At 37.2% G+C, this 9187-nt stretch overlaps 1 non-coding gene across 1 annotated transcript; it reads right to left on the bottom strand.

The window, feature by feature from the left end:
- Positions 1–7736: 7736 nt before the first annotated feature.
- LOC141722720 (small nucleolar RNA R71) lies at positions 7737–7843 on the bottom strand. The gene has a single exon (XR_012575724.1). It is a non-coding gene; the product is annotated as a small nucleolar RNA R71 (small nucleolar RNA).
- Between the last annotated feature and the right edge of the window lie 1344 nt (positions 7844–9187).

Below are 9187 nucleotides of genomic sequence, written 5' to 3'. Positions count from 1 at the left end.
ACAATCAAAGAGTTTGATTTTATCAGAAACGTAGATGAACCACGTGTCTACAAAAGGGTTAGTGGGAGCGCGGTAACATTTCTTGTATTGTATTGAAATAGAGTTGACACACATAACAACATAGCAGACCCACTCACAAAGCTACTTTCTGAAAGTCACTTTGATCGTCATAAAGACAAGATGGGTATTAGATACCAGAGTGATTGGCTTTAGTACAAGTGGGAGATTGAAAGGAATATGTCCTAAGTCCAATCAGGTATTAGGATTTAGGAATAACTTTTTATGTAATATTTTTTGATTGCATTGATATTAATAAAAGACTAGTTTTGTTTTTATTACGGGCATTATCTATTTAAGTGTTTAAATAAGATATACAATAGTTTAGAGTAAAGCTTTTTATGGATTATGATGAGATCATAATAGTGAGACCTAAAAGATGATAACTCTAAACTTAAATAGTTCCTGGTCATAGGATTACTAACTGGTAATTAATAATCCGCAAAGATCGGTACATACTATGCTTGCTTCATTATGAAGGATGTCTGTTCTCATAGACATTTGTGTGGTGACACTATAGCTAGTATGTAGGTGCTTATTATAGAATAAGTTCACTGAACATGACTCGCACAGCTGAACAACCGATGGAGTTCACTCACGTGTCAGCAGTTGTTCACATAGTGATAGTTGTACAAGTATCCTTAGACTTGAGGTCATCATAGTCATCTTGTGTACAGTGAACTATGCTTTGGTTTAGTTCTTAGTCTCCAGGGACAATTATTAGGGCTCTACTGGGTATAGGAATTTGTACACGAAGATAGTGTATGATCAATAAAGGATCTACCCCTTCCAGTGAAGGAAGCGAATGTTCAAGGCTGATCCACTTATGCTAGTTCAGGAATCTCTGGCCAGAGTGAATGAAATTAGAAAGGAGTTTCTAATTTGCATAGAACTAAGCATAGTAATTGGTAAACAAGTGATTGAATTAGATAGGCTTGACACGAGATCCATGCCTTGTATTTAATCGGGACATTGTAGGGTAGAAGGAGTTTATTGTACGGTAACTATTCACTGAATATGTTCTTGGTATTCTAAGCAGTGAATTCGTATTATCCGGATAGTCGCGATATGCTGAGAAGTATCCCTCACGATGTAGAATAAATATGATTGATTAATTAATCATATTTAATAAATTATAGAATTTATATAAATAATGGTAAAATAGTTTTATTATTATTTATTTCTACTACCGGCTTAATATTGAACCTACAGGGTCACACCATAAAAAGAGAATGATTTAATGGTGGAGGAATTAATTAATAATGGCTAATAATTATTTATTTATGAAATAAATAATTAATTGGCAAATTTAATAATTGATTAAATGAGATTTAATTGATTATAAATTAATTAAGAAAAGTTTTTAATATTATTAATTAAAGGATTTAATTTTTGGAAATTAAATCAAGAGAGAGAATTATTTCTAAAGTGTTTAGAAAAAGGATTAATAATTAAAAGGTGTTTTAATTATTAATGAGAATAATAAATGGGTTAATAATAATAATATTTTATGGGAAAATTTCAGCTGAAAATTTTGCCTATAAATATACTATTATAAACCCTATTTTTATTTTAACCCCAAAATTTTATAAAACCTTATTCTCTCCACCTCCTCCTCCTCCTTAACGTCGTTTTCTTGGTGGATACCGGTGGAGTGCTTCACGTTTGAGGAGCAGCTGCTAAGGATCTCCGATCGTTGCTCTTGGATCGCATATTAAAGGTTAGTAATCGATCCCTACGTTTTTACCACGATTTACATGCTTTTATTTGGATTTTATATGTGTAAAAGTGTTTTACCATGCCTCCGCTGTGATTAAAATCCAACACATAGAACAAAAGAAACCTGTAGAGAACTTATTGCAAATTACACAGATCATTTATTTCTAGTATTTATTGTTAAATCTAATCCACTAGAAATCCTTTTCTTGTTCTTGTGTAACTATCTAGCGGATCGAAATCCCTAGAACTTAATCTCAAATCACTTTTAGCATTTGATCTTTTTATTTCAAAAATAGAAAAAGTTCATGTCAAATTTATTCTAGATTTGTAATAATTGATTTGAGATTAGTCCCTTGTAAACAATACCGTTTGTTGTAACACCTTTCAAGTTTAATAATAGTTTTATTTAACTTAAATTTTGTTTCACTTTTTTATTCCGCATTTTATTCGATTAAACGATATTGTTTGTATTTAACCCCCCTTCTACAAATATATTGAGACCTAACAGTATTTGCTGTCATTATAGAACCTGTTAGTATTGAAGGTGGGAATGTAATGCATTTCAGAAGAAGGTGGTAAATGATTTAGGGTGTAATGTTAACAAGTCCATGCTGTACAGGGCTAAAAATATTGCTTTGAAGGTGATTAATGGAACACATGAAGATTCTTATGCAATGATTTGGGATTATGGAAATGAGCTAAAAAGGGTGATGTCAGACTCCACCGTGGCAATTGAGTTGGATGATATTGAACCTGTACATGATAAAGGTAGATTTAAGAGAATATACATATGTCTTGGGCCTCTTAAGAAAGGTTATGTTGCAGGATGTAGGCCTATTGTGGGCTTGGATGGGTGCCATCTGAGAGGCCCATATGGTGGTCAAATGTTGATAGCAGTTGGAATGGACCCAGATGATGGAATGTGTTAGATATGAATACAACACAGAGGGGGGGGGGGGGTGAATGTGTTTTGGCTTAAATGGTTACTTTTTGATTGACTTTGGGTTTAGCAGTTGGTTGTTATCAATGATTTTGTAGAATAGATGTTAAACATAAATAAAAATGCAAATATGTAAAACAAAGATCTTCAAAACTCACTTAATTTTATATTAAAAATCAAGCAGTGTTTTGCTACAAAATCTCTAAGTTCTTGGTTTAGAACTTAGCTTGTTTCTTGAGAGAGAATACAAGATTTTCTATCTTGATTGTTACTACTGACTAAGGACCAGTGTTAACTTTATAACTCAGTTAACTGCTGGTTTACACAGTGTGTAATAAGACATGCTATTAGCTTTTCTAAACTGTCACTTGTCATTTCTATTTATAGAAAAATAGATCTTCCATTTCTAGCTTAGCATATCTTTAGCATCCCGTGTTCACTTTAATCTTCCTTTGTCAGTTAATCTTTACCATTAATCTTGCACATCTCTCAAGCTGCTTTTTGTAGACTTGTCAATCCAGCTGTATGAATTGTTTGTTGATTTGCAACCTTGGATATTGAACTGTTCTGCAATTCTGTACTTAGAGAAATTTCTTCACTTCGAGATCTCCAATTAAGCTGTAGAGAACTCGACATCTCAATAGGCATGTTGGCTTGTCGATATCTCTGAAACTTCATTGTTGACTTGACTTATCGACAACTCTGAGTTATCTAGTGAATTTTAGTTTATCGATAACTCAGAGTTCTCTAATGGACTTTGGCTTATCGATAACTCAGAGTTCTCTAATGAATGTATACTTGTCGATATCTCTGAGTTCTCGAATGGGTATCTGACTTATCGATATCTCCAATAGCATCTCATGAGTTCTCGATAGACAATTCCTGAGTTCTCGATAGGTCTTTCTGAGTTCTCGATAGGTCTTTCTGAGTTCTCGAATGACTTCTCTATAACACTAATTCTGTGACTTGTAGAGATCTTGACTTAGAATGTTTTTCACCAAACAGAATTATTCAACTCCAAGCTTCTTCATAATTCTTCTGAGGCATGACCTTTTTGATCTTCTTCCAGATAGAATTCTTAGGCTTGACACTGTTTAAGGAAAAATGCTCCAGTTTGCTCCATTTAAATTTTACAGACATTAAGTGTTACAAGTATAAATTACAGATTAAGGTTACAATACAACTAATCTTAGGGTTGTCAATATGACTTAGTCTTGTTATGATACAGGCATGTCTTGCACAACAATCTCCCCCAATTTGTGAGAAGATTGCTTATCACAAATTCATGCCTGTTAACAAGACTAACCCGAAGTTAAAGAATGAAAATAAAACAATACAAAAGCTGATACAACACTTGTACATTGAAACTTTGACAGTTTACAATAATTAAGTAAACACTGAGCTTTCTGATCCTTTCTCAATTATGTTCTTAATCTGTACAAGTATTTCCAATTCTTCTAGGATGGGGGTGTCAGTTAGAGCCTCTATTAGTTTCAGCAAATCTGGCTTAGGATAACTAGCTAACATCCCTATCATGTATCTTGACAAAGAGCCAGCTTTTACATTCAGAATTTTTCCATCCTTTGATATTCTGCTCTTGCCTGCTGCCTTCAACTCTTCTGATCTTCTAATATACTCATCAATGTCATGCTCATACTTTCTCCTCTTTTCAGCTAGCAAAGCTCTATGCTCATCTCTCCTCTCCTCTCTGTTAACCACAAACACTGCCAATACTGTTCTCCACACCTTAGTGGCTGAATCTTTACCATTCATCAAGTTTATCACCCATTTCAGTTCAACAATTGAGAGAGAATCCATTAGTATATTTCCAAGCTGTTCGAAGGACCCATCACTGTAGTAGATTCTAACTTCTTTGATGTTAACAACCCAAACTCTGACAATTCTTTCAGCTAGCTGTTGGAAGTAGTCTTCATCTGAATCTACAATATTTAGAGGTTGGAAATCATCTTGATCATATCTGTTCCAGATGGCCTTTTCACCAAATCCATGATCATTGAGAAATTCAGCTATCAGTTGTCTTCTTCTTTGTCTTCTTTGTCTTCTGAGTCTTCTCTTGACCTTGGCTTCTTTTTGACCTATTCCAACTATTTTGAAGTGTGTTTTATGGGGTGGCTTGAATGAAGGTACAATTTTGAGTCTTTTCAGAGAAGTATGGTTGTGAGTGATTTGAGTTTTGATGAGAGAGTTTACAGTGAGCTTGTAGAAATATTTAGACTTGGAGGTTTGAGGTTGAGTAGTTTTTGATGAGGTTGAATGTGAAGGTTTAGCAATTGGTATTTGGATATTTAGGGTTTGGAGGGGTTGTGAAGTATCCTTCTTTTATCTTTGTCTCCTTCCACCCCCTTTGAGTCTCAGATCCACTTTTCTTCTCCTTCTCTTTCTCACTATCCCTTTTCCACCAATTGCCTTGCTAGATTGACTTGAGTTTGAGCCAGAAGGGTTCTGACCATCTTTCTTCTGCTCATCATCACCCAAGTCATCTGTGTTGATTTGAGTTTTAGGCAAATTGGCTTCAGGGTTATCAATGTATCTCCTCAGAATCTTGATCATAGCTTCATCTTCACTAGTCTTCAATTTCTTACTTTTCAGCTCAGACTCAAGCACCATTATCAGTCTTCTGTTGGCCATGACACAGTTTTTAGGTACTTGGAAATGTTTCAGTTGCTTGGTTGTAGAGCAGATATAGTGCACCCCTTTGCTTGGATGTAGATAGGCTTCTGGGAATGCAGCTTCTTGAGCCTTCTTCAACTCTGCTAGTAGCATTTTCTCTTCATTGGTGATTATCCTGACCTTGTTAATCAAAATATCCACCTCAGATGCTCTTCTAAAAATTAGATAATTGAAATTGACTTGCATACATCTGTCTACATGATAAGTGGCATTTTATACCACTTAGAACATCTTAAAATGGCTTAAATTGGTGTCTTGAAATCAAGTATTTTGTGTATTTAATGCGTTTTTCTAGTGTTTATGCATTTCAGGGTATTAGTTGCATTTCGGGGGAGGAATCATCAAGAATAAGCCTTGGCATGTGTTCACCATTGCGAGAGGAAAGGAATGGGCAGATTACGGCGAAGAAATGGAGCAAGCTTGGAATTTTTCCAGTAGGGTCCTGCGCGCCCGCGCAGCAATGCTGAGCAGCCGCGCAGCAGCCTGCGCGCCCGCGCAGAAATGCTGAGCGGCCGCGCAGGGTCGGGGAAAAAAAAGCTGAATTATTTTAGACTTCTACTTCTGTGTGGCTTCCAACTTCTATGTAATCTGGGTTTCATGGGACTATTATATAGGTAGATTTGAGACGTTTTCATAGAAAGTAATTAAGGAGATTATGTTTTAGATTGTGTTTTACGCAAGGAGCGAAGGAGATAAGGAAGAAGACCGATTTAGCACACCGCAACGAAGAGGAAGCATATATTCTTGTGATTCTTGTTTCGTTGTAACGTTGGATGCTAGTTTTCTTGCTTTGACTTATTTACTCTTGTGACGTACTCTGTTTTAATATAATTAGTTTAGTTATTATTTTCTTGTGTTGTTTATCATGATTTCATATGAACCCATGATGGCGATGAGTTCTGTTATGGGCTAATCGTGATCATGGGGTTACAACGGATTTATTATGGAATTCTTTAGTTAATTGTTTAATACTTTAGTGTGTGATGATTGCATGATATCTAGTATTGTTTTGCATATTCGTCTTATGTGCGTCGCGAAATATAAGATAGGGTGTTGATCTCTTGTGAAGCGACGGTGGATCTTGAGATTTAGAACTTACCATGCTAGCATAGGTTCATGTACGTTGTGCATGATTAGTGGGTAACTCTAACAGTTTTATTTGCCCTATGTAATCAAAAGGAATAACTTATGCTTAAATCGTTGTGTTGTCAATTTCTGTAGACATATAGGAACTCAACATAATTGATGACTATTCAACTTCTATCTTAATTGTGGATGCTTGGTAGAATGGTATTAGTACAATGAAAGTTGGCTTTTATCAGTTTCGTGTTATTCGATTAATGTCATCACTGTCACATGCTAAAGGTAATAACAATGGCTATAGAAGGAAGTAATAATGAAGTTGTGATCTCATGAGTGTTTTATTATTGATAATTTGAAGTGTTAGTTAAGTGGTTAGTTAAGTAGTTAATTATAGTTAATATTTGATCAACAATTTTAAGTGTTATTATCTTGACATTGAGAAGTAATCATACAGTGGTGAATGAGTTTAATTAGACAATAATTTAGTCTGAGTCTCTGAGGGAACGAACTAGAAAGTATTCTATATTACTTGCGAACGCGTATACTTGCGTGAATATTAGTGCGTGTTTTCGCCCTAACAAGTTTTTGGCGCCGCTGCCGGGGACTCGGCGTATTTGTTTAGTTTATGTACTTACCATCATTGGTCATTAGGACTCAGTGATTAGGACGTAGTAGTTACTTACTCTTTTCGGTTGTGTTTCAGGTACTTTAGCAAGCGTTTATGCAAACTCGTTCTCTTGCTCGCAAGAGGACTTTAGATACAACTGAGGAGACAGACGAAGTTCTTGATACTCCGGAGAAGTTAGATTTTGAGGATTCGGATTCAGGATCTGAGCAGAAAGAACCAGTAAACATGGGAGATCGTATTGTTCAAGCTGATCCAACTCTTATGGATTTTTCTCGGCCTAAAATTGATGATATTCAGTCAAGCATCCTTCATCCGGCTATTCAAGCTAACACCTTTGAAATCAAGCCGGGCACTATTCAGATGGTGCAGAATTCTGTTTCTTTTGGAGGAGCGGCAACTAAAGACCCCAACATGCACATAAGAAATTTTGTCGAGATCTGCAGCACTTTTAAGTATAATGGCGTGAGTGATGAGGCTATCAAGTTGAGGCTTTTCCCATTCTCACTGAGGGATAAGGCTAAAGACTGGTTACATTCTGAACCAACTGGGTCCATCACTACGTGGCAAGATCTTGCGCAAAAGTTTCTGGTGAAGTTTTATCCAATGGCAAAGACTGCTGCTATGAGGAGTGCTCTTACTCAGTTTGCGCAGCAACCTACATAATCTATGTGCGAGGCTTGGGAACGCTACAAGGAAATGTTGAGAAAATGTCCACATCATGGAATGCCGGATTGGATGGTAATCACTGGTTTTTATAATGGTTTGGGGGCCCAATCTCGGCCCATGCTCGATGCAGCAGTTGGAGGCGCCTTATGGGCTAAAAGCTATACTGAGGCGTATAATCTTATAGAGACGATGGCTGCAAATGAGCATCAAAACCCAACTCAGAGGATGACGTCAGGCACGGTAGCAGGTATTCTGGAAGTTGATGCAGCCACCGCTATTGCAGCCCAGCTCCAAGCGCTATCAATAAAGGTTGATTCTCTGGCTACGTATGGAGTTAATCAAATAGCTATGGTTTGTGAGCTTTATGCAGGTTCTCATGCTACGGATCAGTGTTCTCTTGTCAACGAATCTGTTCAGTATGTGAATAATTATCAGCGACAACAGCAGCCTGTGCCAGCGACCTATCATCCTAATAACAGAAATCATCCAAATTTCAACTGGGGGAATAATCAGAATGCTATTCAGCCACCATATCAGCAAGGGGTGAGTAAACAGTTTAACCCACCTGGATTCCAGCAACCACAGCAGTATGCTACAAGGCAATCATATCCTCAAAAGGGAAGTGCAGCTGCACCTACTAGTGCTGATTTTGAGGAACTTAAGCTGTTGTGCAAGAGTCAGGCGGTTTCTATCAAGACCTTGGAAAATCAAATCGGTCAATTAGCCAATACAGTGCTCAATCGTCAACCTGGCACTCTTCCCAGTGACACGGAAGTACCAGGCAGGAAGGAAGCTAAAGAGCAAGTCAAGGCTATTACCTTAAGGTCTGGGAAAGTAGCTGATGCTGAAAAGGCAAAAGAAGTCGAAGCTGAAGTTAGAGATGAAGAATCTAAGCAAAAGGAGAAAGCGGCGGAACCAAGGAAGACTACTGTTGAACACACTCTTCCTGAGGCTAATACAGGGGAGAAACAGCTCTATCCTCCACCACCTTTTCCTAAGAGATTGCAGCAACAAAAGCTGGATAGACAGTTCGGGAAGTTTCTGGAGGTGTTCAAGAAACTTCACATCAATATACCTTTCGCTGAGGCTCTGGAACAAATGCCTAGTTATGCGAAGTTTATGAAGACTATTCTTTCAAGGAAGGTGAAACTGGATGACCTTGAAACCGTGGCTCTCACAGAAGAATGCAGCGCTGTTCTGCAACAAAAGTTACCACCAAAACTGAAAGATCCAGGAAGCTTCACCATTCCTTGCACCATTGGCAATCTAACTTTTGACAAGTGCCTTTGTGATTTGGGCGCAAGCATTAATCTGATGCCCTTGTCGATCTTTAAAAAGCTGGATCTGCCTGATCCAAAACCCACATACATGTCGCTACAATTGGCGGACCGTTCCATTACTTA

Source organism: Apium graveolens, chromosome 4 (assembly GCF_009905375.1).
Source record: "Apium graveolens cultivar Ventura chromosome 4, ASM990537v1, whole genome shotgun sequence".
Lineage (NCBI taxonomy): Eukaryota > Viridiplantae > Streptophyta > Magnoliopsida > Apiales > Apiaceae > Apium > Apium graveolens.
This window is presented reverse-complemented; position numbering and strand designations above follow the sequence as displayed.